We start from the raw sequence: 19,675 nt of genomic DNA, 5'->3' as shown, positions 1-19,675 counted from the left end.
CCTCATTTCTTTCCCCCCAGGATGGCTTGTGAAAAAATTCAAACATACAGAAAAGTTGAAAGAATTTTTCAGTAAACACCCATATGCCCACCACCTAGGTTCTACCATTGACATTGTACCATTATCTATCCATCACTCTTCCCATTCAACCATCCTCTCCTTAAGTAACTAAGCGGGCGGGACGGGGTTAGCAAGCTCCTGGTGGCTTTTAAGTGGCGCCCCCCAGCGGCCACACAGCTCTCCCCAGCTCCGGGGGCCGAGGGCAGCTTCCAGGTCCGCAGCAGGGGCGGGGCAGGCCCGCGCAGGGCCGTACCTGGGTTGGGCGGTGCGGTGGCCACGATAGCGGGCGCGGAGCGCGGAGCGCGGGCGCGGGCCCGCTACGTGCACGGGGAGCGCGGGGCTGCGCTCGTGTGCGCTCCTCGGTGCTCGCCGCCGCCGCCGCGCCTTTGAGTCAGCAAACTCCGCCACCCGCTGGCCCGCTGGCCCTGCTCTGCCCGGCTCTGCCTGGAGGTGCCGCCCGTAAGTGACAGGCGATCTGCCGGGAAGGTCTCCCCCGCGCCGCCGGGTGGGGACCGCGACCAGGGACTAGCCGGCCGCCCTTTCCTTCGCGGAGGCTTGGGGCCCTTTCCTCTGCGCCCAGGTGCCTCTCCCTGCGGGCTGGGAAGATGCTTGGGTCTCCTGGGGTTGGAGCCGGGCGTTGCCTCCATTCCTGCCGGGGAAGAGGAATCGGTCGGCTGGTTTGCCAGGGGAGGGCACGGATCGGATCGATCCGGCTAAAAAGACACCCCGGGGAGAAGGTGGGGCAGAGGTGGAATCCCGGACGCCGGCGGAGGGGGGGCGGGGCGCGGGAAATGTGCTGAGACACCTTACACCAGGCCGGGTTGGGGTGGGTATTTTTAATCCACGAAAGGGTAGCTTTGAGTTTAGAAATTGGGAGGGGTAGGCAGGGGGTTTTCTTGGGATTGTGGGATTGAGGGAAAAGGCCCGAGAGAAAATCCACGTTTGACTGATTACTAGGTCTGGTGCCACGGGAAAGCAACAGCCTGTTTTTCAGTTCTGATGTATCATACTTCGGTAAGATGGTCCGCGAGGGATTGAGGGGAATGGTCAGGGGGACGTAGAACCACAAGTCCTGCTTGCCAGTAAGGGCTTCTATTTCTGCAGGACACGTTTATGTATCAGAATAATGGGTTTAGAAATTTAGAGCAGGCAGGAGGCTTTCATGTGATCTCCTTCAAACCTCTCATTTTAAGGCTGGGAAACTAAGGCCCCAGGGAGCAGAGTCATCCAGCCAGTGAGAGCAGAAACAGGCCTAGATTGTGATGGGCTTCTGACTCCCTCCGTCTGCAGCCTTCTCCACACGTCTAGGGGCGTAGGGGTGGGGGTAAGCTGGGAATGCATAAAGTCCCTCTTCGCCCCTGGGAGTGGGCTGGGTGGCAGGGATGAGTGCAGCCACAGGGGGGATCTGGCTACTCCATCTAATGGACCAAGCCCCAAGGATGCAGTTGAATGAGATGCTTCTGCTGTTTCTACCATCCCTTCCAATGATCAGTGATGCCTAGTGCTAAACACCGTACCCCCCCCCCCCCCTTTTTAAAGGCATGGTAGATTTAAGATTGACTAATGGGACTGTTCTGAAAAAAGACAAAAAATACCATACACCCAGAAGTAAATATATAGAAGATGTGAAGAAAGGTGATTAGCACTGACCTGTATTTCAGTGGACCACCCTGTTTCTCCTGCTGGTCTATTTCATTCTCATTTCTGAGGTGACTATTTCACTAGGGAGGAAACTGGTGTTGGAGGAGTGGGGTGTGGCTCTCAGGTGACACCGCCCTTCACCAGGGGTCTCTTGACTGACTGACCGTCTGCTTCTCCTCCTGCAACAGTGGGCTGTGGCAGGAACTTCCTCTTATTTTACTTCCTCCAGGGAAGGCCTCCTGGAGCTTGGTATTGGAAACAGACATAAACACCTTCATTACTTCCCACATAAAACTTTGTTGTTTAAAGACTAATGTTGTGTTCTACTATGGCATTTCTATGTGATTTTGGAGCACTCTTAATATTACTTTTCTCAGCCTTAGGGTCTCTACTTGCTTTTTAGAGAACTCTGTTTGTTCAGCCATTATAGGAAATGGCTTCTTTTTCCTCTTTTGATGTGACGGCTGTGGTTTAACAACCACTTGCCAGGGGTTTGAAATCGATGAGACCAGGGTCCAGCCTTTCCAGTCTTCCATTTCTAGGAGTAGCAAATGAGGGCTTTTGGCCAATCATGACTGACCTCCCTGGAGAATAAATACCCTGCATTTTGGATAAAAGACTCTTATCACCAACAGTCTCTTTTTTCTCTCTCTCTCTCTCTTAAAATTAGTAGGTATGAATCAGCTTTTCTGGTTCTCTAAGCCCTGTCCAAAATAAGGGGTTGTGTGTGATAGTGGTTACAACTTCTGGTTTCAGATTCATTGGAGTTGAAATCTGGGGATAATCATTTACTAACTGAGGTACTGTCAGCAGAGCTTAACTTTCTGATTTATCCTTTCTTCAGAACTAAAAATGGTACTGATAATCCTTGCCTCCCAGAATTGTTCATAACAATAGCTGACATTTACTGAGCACTGATTATGTGTTAGGGATTGTGAAAAGAGTTTTTAACATGGCAGGCTCATTAATCCTTAAAACAAACCTCTGAAGCAGATTCTGTTTACATCTGAGGGAAAATGAGTTATCAAGATATCTATGGCTTCCCTAAACTCTTCAGCTCAAGATCTTAACCTCCCAGCAAATGTGTCCCGGATTTCTGTAACGTGGAATTGTTATTTAGGGCTTAGTGTCTGGCAGGCTTGATTTCAAGTACCATATGTATATTAACAGTCCTTGAGATATGTATTGTTTTTTTTCTGCCCTAGTTTTTTTTTTTTTTTTTTTTCCCTTTCCTTCTCCCCTTTTCAATAACAGAAGAAGAAACAGGCACAAAGCCTAAGTCAGTTAATAAATGATGGAGCCAAGATTTGAACGAGGCAGCCTGGCTCTGGAATGGGTACTCTCCCTCAGGCACTCCTCTGTGAATGTAGGTAAAGGGCTTAGCCAGACCTCAATCAAGGGCAGCCCTTAATTGGCATTTCCATTTATTTTACCCTAAGAAACCGCTTCCCCCTCTCAGTCTCTGAGGAGAAGAAGATGCTTTTAGTTCTGGAAATGATTCAACTTTGCTTAAGGTTTTGTGATTCTACATACATTTCTGTTGTCTTCTGTGTTATTTTTTAGAAGTTTGTGGTAGGTCTCAATGATCTTGACCCTGGGAATACAGAGATAGGCTTTAGGGAGTCTGTGAACTCCCTGAAAACATATGATTTCATACTCTTATACAAGAGTATATTATTCTAGAGGTGAGAATCCACAGCTTACTTTAGATTCTGTTTTTTGAAAATACTTTTTCATTTATTTATTCTCTTTTTGTCTGCATGGGATTCGGGATCCTAGTTCCCTGACCAGGGATCTAACCTGTGCCCCCTACAGTGGAAGTGCAGAGTCTTAACCACTGGGCCACCAGGGAGGTCCTTCCTTTAGATTCTTAAAGGGTCATTCATGGTAGAAAGAAAATTTGGTAATGACTATTCTGTTCCTATAATCTAATTTTACAAATAGCTTAATCTGAGCTATGCAGCTACTTAGAAATAGAAACGGGACTGTAAAACTCAGGTTTCCTAACTTCCAGTCTCATATTCTTTCCATCACACCCCAGTATTTCCCTTTGGAACGAGTGGTGCCAGGTGAATGAATTACAAAAAGCCAAAGACTCCCAGCTTTCCCACCCTCTTCCCCAGTGTGGGAGAGGCCAACAAAGTTTCTTGGAAGCACTATTAAAATACATCATCTTTTGGCATGTCATCTTGTTAGCTGAACCACTCTGCAGTGATTTAAGATGGGAATCTACAACACTGTGTGATAAGAGCCAGGAGGATAAAACTTGTTTTGAGAGAAAGCAAGGAAGGAGTCAGAACATGTATTGGTTAAGGCACAAGGATGCTGTTCAGGCCTGTTGGTCGAATTGTAGCGTTGGAAAGTTATTGCTAAGGGATTTGTAAATTCAAGTGAAATTCCACGAAGTCTGAGATTTCCTTGTAGGGTGTGAATCACTGGGAAGTCAGGCCAAAGCTTGATGCTCCAGTGACTAAATAAGACTAATAGTTCATGAACCTGCTGTTAGTTTAGGCCAGCACTTTAAAGTCACTTAATTTTTACAAATTGATAGAAGTTTTCCTGGGAAAATATCAATGCATTATACTAATAGGCAATATATTTTGAAATGTATTGTTCAACTGGACATCAAAATACGTTACTTCAGACCAGAAATAGCAAGTCCAGACCTAGTTCCCTTGTCAAGATAGAAATTCATCATGTGATTAAATTTACGGTAGTGAAGTTTATTGGGACTGTTATCGGTCCAGTTAGGAAAAAATGAGATCCAGTTAGGAAAAAATGAGATCCAAGCCTCACACCATTCACAAAAGTAAATGCCACTTAGAATAAAGATTGACTGTCAAAACCAAAATTATAGATATTAAAATATATATACACATATGTGAGATTAAAAAAAAAAATTTGTTTGCACTGGGTTTTCATTGTAGCACGTTGGATCTTCTAATCGTGACACATGGGAATCATTAGTTGTTCATTGGGAACTCTTAGTTGTGGCATGTGGGCTCTAGTCCCCTGACCAGGGATCGAACCTGGGGCTCCTGCATTGGGAGCTCAGAGTCTTATCCACTGGACCACCAGAGAAGTCCAAGCCCATTTCTCCATACCGATGGGGAAATCTTTCACTGATTGAGAAATCTACCCCACCACGTGCTCTGCTGGTTCAGAAAGTTTACTAGATGAGTTGAGCAGTCACCTTGTGGGCCTCCTGATCTTCCATCATCTCCCGGGTCCTTCTCTTGGTCTCTCAGCCCTGCCCCTCATCCTCCTCCCTTACCCATGAGCTGCAGGGTCTTTTCTCTTTATCTTTATGACTATGGATGCTCTCCAGTTCATCTCAGACTTACAAACCCTAACAGTTCAAAGTGCAGAACAGAACAAGGGGCGTTATATGTAGGGAACCGCCACTCCTTAGAAATCATGAATACAACACACAGGGAGGAGGTTTCTATTACTGATCGTTATCCTCCCCTGCCTCACTGACACATCAGCCCTGTTTACTGGAGAGTGGCATTTGGGACCGCTGAGGAGGAGGCAGGTGTTCCCACAGCCCTAGATTCTAGATTCTAGTGTCTCAAAGCAGGGGATGTGGAGCCTTTTTGTCAGCTCTCTCTGGGTGATCAGACCCTGAGAATTGGGACTGCTTCTGCCCAGGTACAACTGAAAATTCCTACGCTGGGAGATCAGCTTCACCTTTTATGGGGGAGTGCAGACCTGATGCTGGCTTTTTGTAACTAGCACTTTTCCCTGATGGTTGGGAAACCTTGAAAAAAATGTGACCTCTGTTTGAGGTGAGACCTTTGCCAGACTGGATCTGTGGACAGATATGAGTCAGATGCTTTGGATTGCAGTCAATGCTTCGGGCAGCTAGTGTAAGGAATATTGTGTTTGGCATTTTACCCACTATTAACAGTTATTAACACATAATAACTTTATGTGTTATCTCATTCTTCTTGGGTCAAGGCCAATGCCAAGAAACTGTGGGTAAGTTTGTGCCACAGGGAAAGGCCAAGGTGTGCACTTCTTGTGTGGGCTGTTTCAGAGCATATAGACTTAAAATGTTCTGCTTCTGTAAATATTCCTGTCCCATCTGACAAATCAGATACTTGAAGGGGATATTTTTAAAAAGGCACAGTTGCTCTGTGATAATCAGGAAGAGACCTCAGCATTTTTTCCCTCAAGAGTCTTGGAAAACTCTAGAAAGTAACGATCAGTGACAGTAGCTGAGCTCCACATGTACTCATGTGATCTTTACAGCTGATCCATGAAACAGGCCATTATCCCCATTTTGCAGATGATGAAACTGAGGCACAGAGATGTGAAACAATCTCCCCGGGCAAGGGGCAGAATAAGGATTGGGAGTCAGGCTGTTTGGCGTTCACGTTGTCCTTCCTACTCTTGTTAGGCGGTCATGCGTGCTAAGCTGCTTCAGTCATGTCTGATACTTTGTGTGACGATATGGACTGCAGCCCACCAGGCTCCTCTGTCCATGGGATTTCCCAGGCAAGAATACTGGAGTGGGTTGCCATTTCCTTCTCCAAGGTGTCTTCCCAACCCAGGGATCAAACCCAGGTCTCTTAGGTCTACCTGCATTGGCAGGTGGGTTCTTTACCACTGGTGCCACCTGGAAAACCTTGTTAGGGGAAACTGTTTGCTTAAAAGTGAAATCTCCCTCTTGCTGTCCCTCAGATAACTTGCCAGTTCTTCCTATTTGGACTGATGTCACTTTGGGCAGAGTTGAAAGTGACTAGTATATCGCAACCCCTGGTGCTGCTGTCTTCCTTTGTAAATAAACTTGCCTCCCCAGCAAGAGTTCTTTCGACAGAGTGGGAAGGCTATTTCCGGTGTGTTGCAATGATTTTCCTTTTTGAAAGACAATTTATCACTTTAAAAGAGGAACATGTAGTGCTTTCTTTTGTTTCCAGTTTGCATGCCTCTGCCCTTTTCTTATCTGAGCCCCAAACTGTTCTTCAGGTGCCTGAAGGCTGTTCTGTGTGGATGTCCACCATCATCCCGGCTTGTTCCCAGCTGAACTCATCTTTGTTCTCTCTCACCTCTAAAAACAGACCTCCTTTCCAGCTTCCCCATTCTGCCTGTGACTCCAGTCTTCTTCCAGTCCGCTGCTGGTGAGTCACTCTTGACGCCCTTCTTCCATCATGCTGTCTCCAAGTTATTCTTGTTATATACGTCTTTTTTTTTATATATACGTCTTTTTTAAAAAAAATTTATTTCACTGTGCCGTGTCTTCATTGCAGCATGCAGAATCTTTAGTTCGGCGTATGGAATCTAGTTCCCTGACTATGGATCGAATCTGGGCCCCCTGCTTTGAGAGCTCAGAGTCTTAGCCACTGGGCCACCAGGGAAGTCCCCATACATCTTTTTTAATAAACCTGATGTTTTCTGCAGGGGGGGGGCGGGCGGGGCTGTGCAGCTCGTGGAGTGTTATTTCCCCAGCTGGGAATTGAACTTGGACCCCCTACAGTGGAAGCATGGAGTCCTAACTACGGAACTGCCAGGGAAGTTCTAATAGATTTGATTTTTAAGAGCAGTTTTAGGTTCACAGCAAAACTGATGAAAAGTACAGAGAGATCCTATATATAACCTGCCTCCCCTCTCCTGTTATCAGCCTTGGCATCAGAGTGGTATGTATGTCATTATAGTCAATGAACCTGTATTGACACATTGTCACCCAAAGTCTGTACTTTCCATTGAGGTTCACTTAATTCCTAGTGTTGTACACTCCAGGTTTTGACAAATATATGATGTGTCCACCATTGTAGACACAAAATGTATCACACAAAACACCAAGACACCATTGTATCACACAAAATGATTTCACCCCTCCCCACCAAATCCTCAGGGTTCTGCTGCTTGTTATTTTCAAATGTGCTTGGCCATCTCCCGCCCACCTTGAGTCCATGATCTCTTCTGTTGGTTGATGTATTCCAGCAGCTGTCTGATGAAGCTCACAGCCTATCAATCCATCCTCCACCCCATCCCCAGATGAATCATCACCATCATGGTAGGCTTCTGAGTACTACATCCCTGTCTTCTGGGAGAAGTCAGCGTTCCTCCTCTCATCATTCAGGACTCCCCCATCCTAGGATGCCCATTAGAGCTCTTCCCAGCTTACCTCCTCATGACATTCTGTCAACACAGGCCCTCCACTGCTGAGGGGCTGAACACTTAGGTCTTCTGAAAGTGATGCTGTTGCTTCTATTTTTTTTTGGCCACACATCCCAGTTGGCAGGATTGTAGTTCCCCGATCAGGGATTGAACCTGTGCTCCCTGCAATGGAAGCATGGAGTCCTAACTACTGGACCACCAGGGAATTCCCCAGTGATGCTACTTCTTAATCAGCCCAGGCTGGTCCTGTTTTCCCTGCCTGATGCAAGCATCAAGGCCTCATCAGGTCCTACTTTCCTTCATGAAGCTTCTCCGTTTGCACTCTCCTCCTTTCTGTAACCCTGTTACCAGTGCTATTTCTTCTGGCACATACAGTGAAGTTTGCATTACAAGTAGGCTGTTTCATGTCTGTATCTGGAGATCTTTACATCTTGGAACTCAGGGCATGTGCCTTAACCATTAAAAACAGCCCTTGTCAGGTCCAAACCTAGAACTCTCACATAATGGGCTCTCAGTAATTGCTCATTGAATTGGATTGTTGTTGCCCTCTAGTTATTCTTAGGGGTCCTCCTTTATAGCTAATGACCCTGAAAGAGGTCTTTCAGAGGAAGACACTACATTTGTCTCAATATTACCTCCTTTCTGAGAATGAAAAAATCATTTCTGGAAGTATGGCTGTGAACTTTCCCAGTTCATGTACAGACAGAACTCTGCCTCCAATCTCCACATCCCTGAAGCATTTGAGACTTAAATAATTCTGTTTATTGGTTAGTATTCTCCTCTCATTGCTCTCTTTTTAGCATTTATTTCTAAGTATGTGACTTGGATGCTGTGTTAGATGTAGGGGATACTGTGTGGAGAGGATGAGGGCTTGCCTGGGTCTGGCTAGCTGGGTTTGGGTCCTGGTTCCATCACTTATTAGCTCTATGACCTTGCACACTTTTTCCTCATTTGTAAAACTGAGGTAGTGAGACTTGCCTGAGGGGCTCTCTTGAGGGTTAGATGAGATGATTCATGTTGCACTCTTCACACAGTGTCTGGCCCCATCATTAACAGTCTGTTATTTTTAGTTGGGTTGCTGTTTTTGATGATGAATGGTGTGACTTTAACATCATTTTCCAGTCTCATCCTCCACAGTCCAGTGGAATTAGACCAGAAGGAAAAAAGAGAAAACAATAGAGGAAGGCGTGTGGTCTTCAAGACATGCCACCCTGGACTGTTGCTGGCTAAATTGCTTTCTCTTTTCGCAAAATGATTAAGTAACCATGAGCAGAGATGGCCAACAGGAGGGGCCGGGCAAGTTGTCCAGTGTCCATCCTCCCAGCCCATGTGGTTGGGGCTACTTAAAAACTTGATGGTGATGCAGAAATGGAGAGAATTAGCTAGGACTAATTCAATCAAGTGTAACTGACCCATTTTTTAATGGGCACTTATTATATGCCAGGAACGTTGCTCCATTCTAGGGTTATAAAGTGTGAATGACATGAACAAGGTCCCTGCCCTCGTGGGATTTTTGAGAGGACAGACAATAAACAAGGAAGTAAATTAATAGATAAAAATCATACAGACTGAGACATTCGAAGGAGAAAATAAAAGGATGGAGTGTTACTGGGGGGAATTTGCTTTAGTGGGTGGTCAGGAAAGGCTCCTGAGGAGGTGGCATTTAAACCAATACCTGCAGTGTGGGAAGGAGCCCTCTTGGTGGGTTGGGGAGGGAAGGGGGTGCTGGGGATGTCAGAGGAAGCAAAAGGCACAAAGGACCTGAGTGGGGAATTTCAGAACTGACCTGATTAGGGCAACTGGACACTATGGCAGAAGAGTCCGGGTTGGTGGGAGAACCAAGGCCGTGTGGTATACAGGAATTGTGCAGATACAGACTCTGGGCTCTGGTCACTGGTTTTCCACCATCTGTACACTTGAGGGGGCAAGTGATATGCTCCTGGGGGGACACCCTTGGGGGGGTGGGTGATGAGAAGGCTGGGATATGTGTCATTTGAAAAGAGCCCTCCATAGCTTAAATATAACTCACCACAAAATGAGAAGCGCTGCTCTTGATGATCCACTCGGAAGCCTTGGGATCTGGGGACATTTGCATCTCTTAATTTTCATTAAATGTTGCAGGGTTATATAGGCACACTGTAGGAACACGGAATCCTGCCTGTTGTTGAGAACACTGGCACAGGCATTTGAAGATGAGTCACTGTTGAATTGGATCACTGTGTGGCCTATTTAAATAATACTCTGTGGGTTTTTTTTTTTTTTTTTTAATCCTTGGCATGGCATTCAAGGCCTTTTTAAAAAATTTATTTTATTTTTTGGCTGTGCGGGGTCCTCTTTGTTTTGTGTGGGCTTTCTCTAATTGTGGCGAGCTGGGGCTCCTCTTTGTCGCAGTGCACAGGCTTTAGGTGTGTGGGCTTCAATACTTGCAGCACCTGGGATCGGTAGCTGCAGCTCACGGGCTCTAGAGCACGGGCTCCATAGTTGTGGCCCACGAGCTTAGTTGCTCCTTGGCATGTCGAACCTGTATCCCCTGAGTTGGCAGACAGATTCTTATCCACTGTGCCGCTGGGGAAGTCCAATGCTGTCTTTTCAATAGCAAAGTCATTCACTTTCTTTTGAAGTTATTTAGAAATGCCTTTGGCGATGTCCTTTAAGATTTTAATGAGTATAAATGTCCTTTTGTGAAGAGAGGCAGTGGAGGGGAGAGGAGAGAAGAGCTTCCAGAGTCCTCAGTGTGAGTCTAGACCGTACTGTGTGGATGTGGGTGGGAGATGAACCTCTCTGGGTGTTGGCTTGGGAAGCTATCCTCTATAAAATAAGACAGATAAGTCTCGCACTGCCTGTCTCACTGACTGTCATGGGACAGTGCTTTATAAACAGCAGAGTATCAGAAAATAAAAGTTACTTTATAAAGTTAAAATTTGTTTGCATATGGTATGGCCAGAAACGCATTATAGCCAGGATGTAAATCCATGACCATAGAAAAGAACTTTTCACTGCTCATAGGTGACTGATCTCTAGAATAATCCAAAGGAGAATATTTTTATAACTTTTCAGTAGGAATAGGCTTTCTAAGTGTGCTGCAAAACTTAGAAGCCGTAAGGAAAAAATTGATTCAATTCATTACTTAAAAACAGCATAGCAAAACCCCTGTAAGCAAAACTAAAGACAGATTACAAAATGGAAAAATATATATGTTTCATGTTATGCGTTACGGGTTAATTTCCCTAATACATAAATAATTACAAATTAATAAGGAAAAGAACAGAACGGTGTAGGAAAATGTCAAAGGATATGAACAAAAAGTCCATATAAAGTAATTTAATGACTCCTAAACACATGAAGAATGCTCGACCTCACACATAATTTTAAAAATACCAATTGAAGTGCATTGAAACATGTTACACTTCACCTACCTGGGGTTGGCAAAAGTAAAAAATTTTGATAACCATCCATGTTAGGGAGGATGTGGGAAAACAGAACTCATACATACACACTTCGTGAATGTGTATTAGTCCCCTGCAGAGGGCATCTGCCAGAACCTGTCAGAGTTAATCATTCACATCGCCTTGCTTGATTCAGTCCACTTAGAGAAATTTATCCTTCAGACAAATTCACACAAACTTGCTGAGCACCGTTTCTAACAGCGAAAGAGTATCTGTCAGTGTGGGGGGTGGTGAACTAAATTGTGCTCTGGCTGCACAGTGGAATAAGTACCCAAAAAGAGAACCAGGATGCTCTGTGGACAGCTGTGGAGCAGTCTGTGTTGTGAAGAGTGAGGCATGGGAATGACTGTAAGTGATGTTAGCATTTACAGAAAAGGGAGTAGGGGGTAGGAAATAAATAGGAATATATCCTGCTTGCAGAAGCATAAAATGTCCCTGGAAGGATACCAAAAAATGACTAAGAGGCAGAAAAGAGAGAAGGAGAATGTTTATTCTTGACCTTTTGGCATTATTTACATTTTGAAACAAGTGTTAAGCTTTAAAAAATGATAAAAGTAAAATACAGAGCAAAAGATAGAAAATAGTGGTTGAGGTAGGGATTGATGAGCTAAATGCAGTAAAGTCCTTAGCAGTGCGTTTGATCCCCAGATTATCAGACATCTTTATGTGTCCACCATGTATTATCACTATCTCTGTTTGGGGGTCCTCCTTCAAAGAGTTCTTGGTGGATTTGGGAGGTACAGAACTAATGTCCACCTCAATGGGAGGCCATGGAAGGGCCATATAATCTAGCCTTTGGGGATTGGTGAAGCTCCTGAAGTTCAGTGCGGGCCATTGTGTTCGAGGTTTGTGTACAAAGAGTGTGGTAGGTAGAATAACAGCCTCCACATTGGTCTACATTCTAACCCTTGGAACTGGTGAACATTTTTCCTTGCATGCCAAAAGGGACTTTGCAGGTATAGTTAAGTTAAGGGCCTTGATCAATGAGGAGATTATCCTGGGTCATCCAAGTGAGCCTGATACAGTCACGTGCATCCTTAAAAGCAGAGAACCTTTCCCAGTGGTGTTCAGAGGGAGATGTGACTGCAGAAGAAGGGTCAGAGAGATGATATGTTGTGGGCTTTGAAGATGGAGGAAGGTGCCGTGAGCCAAGCCTTGGGAACCGGGAGAAGGGCAGGAAACAGATCCTCCCCTAGAGCTTCCAGGAGGAACACAGCCTGAGCCCTTGATTTTAACCTGAAGAGATCTGTGTTGGACTTCTGACCTACAAAACTAAGGTCATAAATTTGTGTGGTTTTAAGCCACTAAGTCGATGGCAGTTTGTTTCAGTAGCAACAGGAAACTAATACAAAGATGATGTAGAAATACCCCAAGGCCTTAGTCAGGGCTTTTTAGTCTAAGAGGGGAGAGAAGACAAGAACCTAGCCAGTCCTCACTCCAGCCCATGTAGGTGGTCTGGAGATTTGCCAGGGGCTCTGCATGAGGTGTCCACGGAGGCCAGGGGAGACCTGGGGAGGAGGTGGCAGTTGGAGCTGTGTTGTAAGAGACACTGCAGCTCCGTCCTTGGGAGCAGGGACTTGGCTGCTGCCTGTGGGGCCTTGAGACAGTCACGTCATCGCTGTGTGCCTCAGTTTTCTAATCTGTAAAGTGGGGATACTAACAGTGCCTCCTGAAGGGGCTCTTGTGCTGAGGAAAGGAGTGGATGTGTATAAAGTGCTTGGAGTAGTTCCTGGCCTTTCCAAGGGCTGTGGGACTGTTTGCAGGTGATGTTTTGTCCTGATGAGGGGAGAGTAAGGCGGGGCCAGGCAGAGAGAGGTGGGGGAGCATCTGGGGACAGCAGGCCTCTTGCTGGGGAGACGAGGAGGGGGCTCTCACCTCAGTGGTGGGCGCACTGGTGAGGAGGGAGCAGAATGAGGTGTTGAGGAGTGTGAAGCCGGAAGACGGTGGCCTTGGAAGCTGGGCTGAGGCGGCCACCTAGTGCCTCAGGGTTTCAGTAGGTAGGGTGACAGTGGGTGCAGTTAGGGCACTGGTCAAGTTTCTTTAAGAGGGGAGGCAGGCTTCGTTTCTGAGCCCTGACTTCAGAATCTTCTTCCCCCTCTCCCTCGTCGTCTCTGTCTCCTTACCCTGAGCAGCCTGACTTCTAACCTTGATGATCACACCTCATCCCCTGATTCTGACCACTGGGCCACCCTGGAGGTATATCTGGATCAGGGGGCATTACCTAGTACCTGGGCTGGTGGTGGTGGTTAGGTGCTCAGTCATGGTCAACTCTTGCAACCCCATGGACTGGAGCCTCCCAGGCTCCTCTGTCCGTGGGATTTCCCAGGAAAGAATACTGGAGTGGGTAGCCATTCCCTTCTCCAGGGCATCTTCCTGAACCAGGGATTGAATTCACATCTTGTGCACTGCAGACAGATTCTTTACCACTGAGCCACTGGGGAAGCCCTGGTACCTGGTACTAGATCCCAGGACTCAGTGTCTGGAGAGAGAACACTCTGGTGTCTAGACTGGCTCTCCTGGGTCCCTGCAGAGAGAGAAGCAGAAACCCCAACTGTGTGGCTTTGGCAGGTCCCCAGGGGCTGATGGTCCTGCCCTGTTGTCTTTCAGAAGCCAACTCCCTTCCGGCCTTGGCCATTTGGGGGCTGTGGCCTCGCAGTATGTAGAATGGCTTCTTGAGCAGAAGAGTCACAGGCTATCTTGTGGAGACAGATAGCAAACCGGAAATAAAAGCATATGTGATTTTGACTCACAGGTACACTCACAGGTAATGTCAGTGACAGGGCTGAGTTGTGATTTGAAATGGCGGTCTTTGGTTGACCAGGACCGAGGGCTCTCTGTGAAGCAGCAGCCCGGGCTGTGGTCTCCTTGGTCCTGGGTGGTGGTGAATGGGCAGCTGAGAGCCCTGTCTTTTCCTTTCCCTCAGCTGTTTCCCCATCGGGAGCACAAGATGCACATGGTTTCTGCCTGAGTCATGTGTGTACTATGTGTGAAGTGCCTGGAATGGGTTGCCTAATACTTGACAACTAGAAGACGGCCTATGAGGGTTCTCTTCCTCCGCCAGGGCTGACAGGTGAGCCTGATGCCCAGGTGTGCTCCCTGGATGTGGGACTGCTTCCCAGGCAGAGGGGCTCAGCTTCGCAGCAAATAGCAGAGACTTTGGGCACTGTTGACTTCTTATTAGAGTCACCAGGAGGAGTAAGTGGAGATGTTGCTGTTGTTCAGCTGCTCAGTTGTGTCCGACTCTTTGAGACCCCCATAGACTATACAGTCCATGGAATTCTTCAGGTCAGAATACTGGAATGGATAGCCATTTCCTTCTCCAGGGAATCTTCCCAACCCAGGGATCAAACCCAGGTCTCCCACATTGCAGGCGGATTCTTTACCAGGTGAGCTACCAGGGGAGCCTAAGAATACTGAGGTGGGTAGCCTATCCCTTCTCCAGGGGACCTTCCCGACCCAGGATTCAACCTGGGGTCTCCTGCACTGGCAGGTGGCTTCTTTACCAGCTGAGCTCCCAGGGAAGCCCCATTCATCTAAGAGATACGTGATCTTGTTAGATCCTATAAATGAATTCTTTCCTCCCCAAGGCTATAGTGTCACTCACCTGAGGCGCTTTTCTTGGTTGGGAGGTTGCTTAACTGGACTTTTCAAGATTGCTTGGCCTGTCTGGTGGGACCTGCTACATCTCTAAATCTCTGAAAAAAATGTGGAGAGGAATTACATGCTTACTGAAAAGGGGCAGATAGTTTAGGCCTTATGTGAATTTAGGCTCTGCCAAACCAATGTGGCTAAGTTCGTAATTTTCCTTTTTTTCCTGAACATTCATGTAGCAAAACTCCATCTCCTGCTTTTCTCCACTTTTTCTCACCTCTTAAAGTTTGTTGTTCACTCATGGCAAAAAAATAAAAACATTGTGAAATCAAGCCTATCTGTTAAGTGATAATCAAAATCCTGAAACCCTGAGAACCTCACTGTTTGACAAGTAACAAATATAATTTTCTTTTTAAAATCTTTTTAGACTAAAATAGCTTGCCTGTGGATATTTTCCTTTCTCATAAAGAACTTAATGTTTCTACTGGTTTAGTATTTTTACATTGGGAGTGAGTGTAATCTGGGATGGTGCTGTACGACTTGCTTAAAAATACAATATTCTGAAACACTTGGGCTTTTCCTTCTGACAGTGGCTTGTGGAGAAGTACAGAGATTTGGTAACTTTGTGTGTGTATGTGTGTATATATAGTTTCCTTTATTTCAGTTGTTTTCAGTTTCACAATTGAGTGTTAAGAACCTAACTTGTGAATGACATGTGATTCTGCTTAAAGTATTTTAAGAAAAAAGATATTCAAGGAGGGGATTGGCAAGCTAATTAAACTAGCAGGAAAAATAAAACAGAAGCTGTATGTAGTAAAAAAAATCAACCAGAAGAATCAGAAAAGCAGTTTATTGTTAATAATGTATTAAGCGGGTTGATGAAGAGTCCGTACCTCACACTGCCCTCCTTCAGCTGCGAGGATGCTGCTGTGTCCATCTCACCTCTGCGAGGCTTTGTACCTGAGATCCTCTTCAGTTCCGAAGAAGACCTCTGTCTCAAGTGTTATGATGCCCGTACGTCAATGAACACTGGGCTGCCTGTGCTTCCTTAGTGCGGTGCCCGAGTGGCTGAGTGATATCTGAGCACTGTTTTCTCCAATTTATTTGTTCAGTCAGTATAAATGTATGTAGAGAACCCATTAAGTGCCTGGTCCCTTAAGGCAGAGATCTCCCTTTAGGCCAGAGATCCTAAATAAAGAACGCTGCGAGCTGTGTTGTCCCTGAGCCTACAGTTTGGTGGGGAGATAGACATTAACTCAATGCCTAAATGAATAAGGGTAAGAATCTCGCTGAGATCAGAACCATAGAGGAAGAGCTTGGTGCAGGGGAAATATAACGAGGGGGATTTGACTCTGCCGGAGGGAGTTAGGGGAAGCTCCCCAGAGTTAGTAAGACGGGAACAGAGATCTGAAAAGGGAGTAGCAGTCATCTAGTGACAGATGGGTTTGAATTCCAGCATTGTCCCTGAGCAAGTGGGTGACCTTGTGGTGGTTACTTTGAGCAAGTTACTTCCTCTTTCTAAGGCTTAGTATCTTCATCTGTGAATTGGATGGTTGAGCATTAAATGAGACAGTGCACAGAATATACTCAGCATGCTGCCAGCATGCAGTTGACACTCATAATGATAGCTGTTTTATTTCTCTCTGTGCTTTCTGTTCATTTTCCTGGAAACTTTGAAAAGACATTTAAATCTTTCCTTGTTCTGGTTAGCAGGAGCTACTAAATACCTCCAGAATAGTTAACTTGGAAAATGGAAGCTAAGGGAGATTTAATGATGGTTTTCAAATAGGCCAAGTGTCCTCAGCTTTGAAGATATGGGAAAGGCTTCTTATAGAGTCATTGGTGTGAAGTCACATTCAGGATGGGGCTACTTTGGAAGCCGTTGAATATACTAGGATTTTAAGGTACATGAATTATTAGATCACATCTCTTTCATTTCTCATGGCAGTCAACCATGAATAACTAGGCTAATGTATGTTTTCTGTTCTGATACTGTATTCTATTTGTCCAGTAATTTTTGCCATGGTGTTTGTAGTTATTTACGGGTATTTCTTATAGCTAAATGTGCAAGGGTCTGTCCAGAGAGGCAAGTCTTACTTTTTCTCTGATCTTTGGAGACCCACATGTATGTACATGTATCCAATCTAGCTTTTTACTCAAGTAATGCAATTTTTTGAACTTTCCATTGTTTTTACAAATATTTTGGAAAAAAAAAAAGGTACCAAGAATTTAGCCAGTGATCAAATTTAATTTTTATTGCACATTTTCTCAGTGCTTAAATTACTTAAATAGTTCTCACAGTACCCTTATAAAATAGGCACTATTAAGAATGCTTTCCCCCTCTTCTATAAGAACATGTAGGCTCAAAGAGGTTAGGTAACTTGTCCAAGGTCACACAGCCATCAGTGGCATAGTTGGGATTTGAACCCAGATATGAGTGGCTTCAAACCTGAGCTCTAAACACTTTGTTGCTGCCTTTCAAGCTAAATTTTTGGAGATGATCTAACTACTGTGTCAGCAAGGTAGGTGTGTGTCAGAAGATTTATTATACATTATATAGTTATGAGGAAGACTTATGAAAAATGTTAATGGCCTCTGAAGAGCATTGAGGAAGCTTGCTGAATTTAGTTTTATTCAGTGAATCAGAAGTGGATATTGTAGTAATGTCTTTTTAGGTTATTTTCCTGATAGTTGTAAACTTTGCTTTTGCAGTATAGGCTTTAAGGAGCATTAGTGTATAGCAACCAAAAATTAAATATGCTTATGAGTGGTAGGACTTTATACTTCAAATAACATTTTCGTTTTCCCCTCATTCTTACCTCAGTTCCTTTGTTAATAACTTTACAATAATTAGATCAATTATTGTTTGCTGCCTTAAATCTATTGGAGAACTACTTCACATTCATTTGGAAGCAAAGGGAGGATGCATTATAAATAAAAAATATAGGGAATTCCCCAGGAGTCCAGTGATTAGGACACTGAGTTTACACTACCAAGGGCCTGGATTCAATTTCTGGTCAAGGAACTAAGATCCCGCAAACTGCATGATGTGGCCCCCCCTCCAAAAAAAATTCAGCGATGGGTGTAGACTCTGTGGGTGGAGTCAGAAAGGCGTATCAAGGAGACATTCGGCCAAAAAGCTGCTGGCTGTCAGCGCCTGATACTGCCGCAGACTGGGCAGAGCTCACTTCTGAACCGATTTGGTCTGCATTTCTTATTTTGTTCTCTGCTAGTGCAAATCCTGCTTCAAAAAGTATGCGTTGTTCTTGATCAGAACTAAATAAAAATACGACCTGATGTGTCAGCTAAGGGAGGGAGAAATATCCAGCAGCTGGTGGAGAAGGGGGCAAGCCTGAGCCGCCCCTTCCCCAGCTTTGCTTTCCGTCCTAGTGACTGGTTTTTCCTGATTGAGCAAGAGGAATAACGATGACTGCGGTGGGGGGCTCTTGTTTATTTTATATATGCTTTATGTCCTTACAGGTTTATTTGATCTAGTTTCAAATCACAAAGGCAATATATTAAAAAAAAAAGTTGTTAACAGTCCAGGAGTGTATAAAGTAAAAAATAAGAAAAACGGGTCCTTCTCCCCTGCCCCACATGCATGTGTATATATACATGAATACACTGTGGCGTGTATCCTCCTGGAATCCTTTTCTATGCATCCCCGTGCATATCAGTGTGTGTATACACATTTATGTCCATATTTAAACAGTGGAATCACCCTGCCTGCTGTTCTGCAGTTTCCCCTTTGTCGTTTTCCCTTAGTGTGTCATGGACACGCCCCCTCCCCTCAGTACTTCCAGGTTACCCTGTGTTTTGAACGACAAGATTTTCGTGAATGGGGTTCACTTTGTTTAATCGCTCCCTTAGGAATGGGCATTCGGGTGGTCTCACCTTTTTTACCAATAAACATGGCCATCATGAGCAGACTCAGATGTGTGGCTTTGCGCCTGGGTGCTGGTCCTTCTTGAGGATCCCTTCCCAGATGTAGGGATGCCAGGTCGAAGGGTGTGTGAGCTCCAGGCTTTGGAGCCAGTAATCCTGTGTTCTGGTCCAGGTGGAGTGTGAGCTCTGGCCTGACTCGGATAGAATCCCGTTTTGGTTTCCACCAAGGCGGGCAAAGCAGCGGCACCCGGAGCCCCCGAGCTTGGACAGAGCTAGTTAATGAGCATGATGCTTCTCCCAGCTGTTTCACCCTTTCCCAAACTTTATGCTGCTAACAGTTTTCAAATCTTGACTTCTGCCTTACTCCAGGATGCCCAGTCTGCCCTGAGAACGAGGCCAGTCATGGTTTTCTTTCCCACTCACCAGCCACCTGCATTTGTTTTCCTTCTTAGTGTTTTGTTAACCTTTGGACTTCTAAAAATTGCTGACAAGATCACAAGATTAGCCTTCTTTGATTCCCACTGGCTTAGTTTAATTTGGTCAGTTCTGTGACGCCTTGCCCCAAGCTCTTTCCTGGCCAGACTACCTTGGTCATGAATTCACCACAGCCTATGAATTCATGGCGGCCGCACTGACAGCTTCCCACAGTTTTGGTCACTCCTCATGCAGTTGAGAAGGAAGCAGCGAAGAAGGCCGGCTGACCAGTGGGCATCCTTGTGACTTCATTGTCCTCACTTCTCTGGGTTCAACAAAGACTTCTGTTAAGGGGCTAGACAAGTCACTTAAATTTTTCACTTATAATTTTCCAGGTAGTTTTTATATTGTTTGTTTGTTGTTTAGTCGCTCAGTTGTATCTGACGCTTTGCAACTCTTTTTACTGTTGCCCGCCAGGCTCCTCTGTCCCTGGGATTTCCCAGGTAAGAATACTA

The 19,675-nt window shown here is 45.4% G+C and overlaps 1 protein-coding gene across 5 annotated transcripts in view; it reads left to right on the top strand.

The window, feature by feature from the left end:
• Positions 1-284: 284 nt before the first annotated feature.
• The window catches only part of SNX10 (sorting nexin 10), a 67,154-nt gene continuing 47,763 nt past the window's right edge, over positions 285-19,675 (top strand). Inside the window, exons 1-3 of one of the 5 annotated variants that reach the window (XM_055590548.1) lie at positions 987-1,074; positions 6,673-6,824; positions 14,194-14,340. The gene's annotated coding sequence lies outside the window, so the exon portion shown is untranslated. Of the gene's footprint in view, positions 520-971; positions 1,075-6,672; positions 6,825-14,193; positions 14,341-19,675 lie in introns of those variants that run through there. The other 4 variants (XM_055590547.1, XM_055590546.1, XM_055590544.1 and 1 more) reach the window with 4 other exon arrangements.

Source organism: Bubalus kerabau, chromosome 8, assembly GCF_029407905.1.
Source record: "Bubalus kerabau isolate K-KA32 ecotype Philippines breed swamp buffalo chromosome 8, PCC_UOA_SB_1v2, whole genome shotgun sequence".
Lineage (NCBI taxonomy): Eukaryota > Metazoa > Chordata > Mammalia > Artiodactyla > Bovidae > Bubalus > Bubalus kerabau.
Note: the sequence above shows the minus strand (reverse complement) of the source record. Positions and strands in the feature narration are given on the sequence as shown.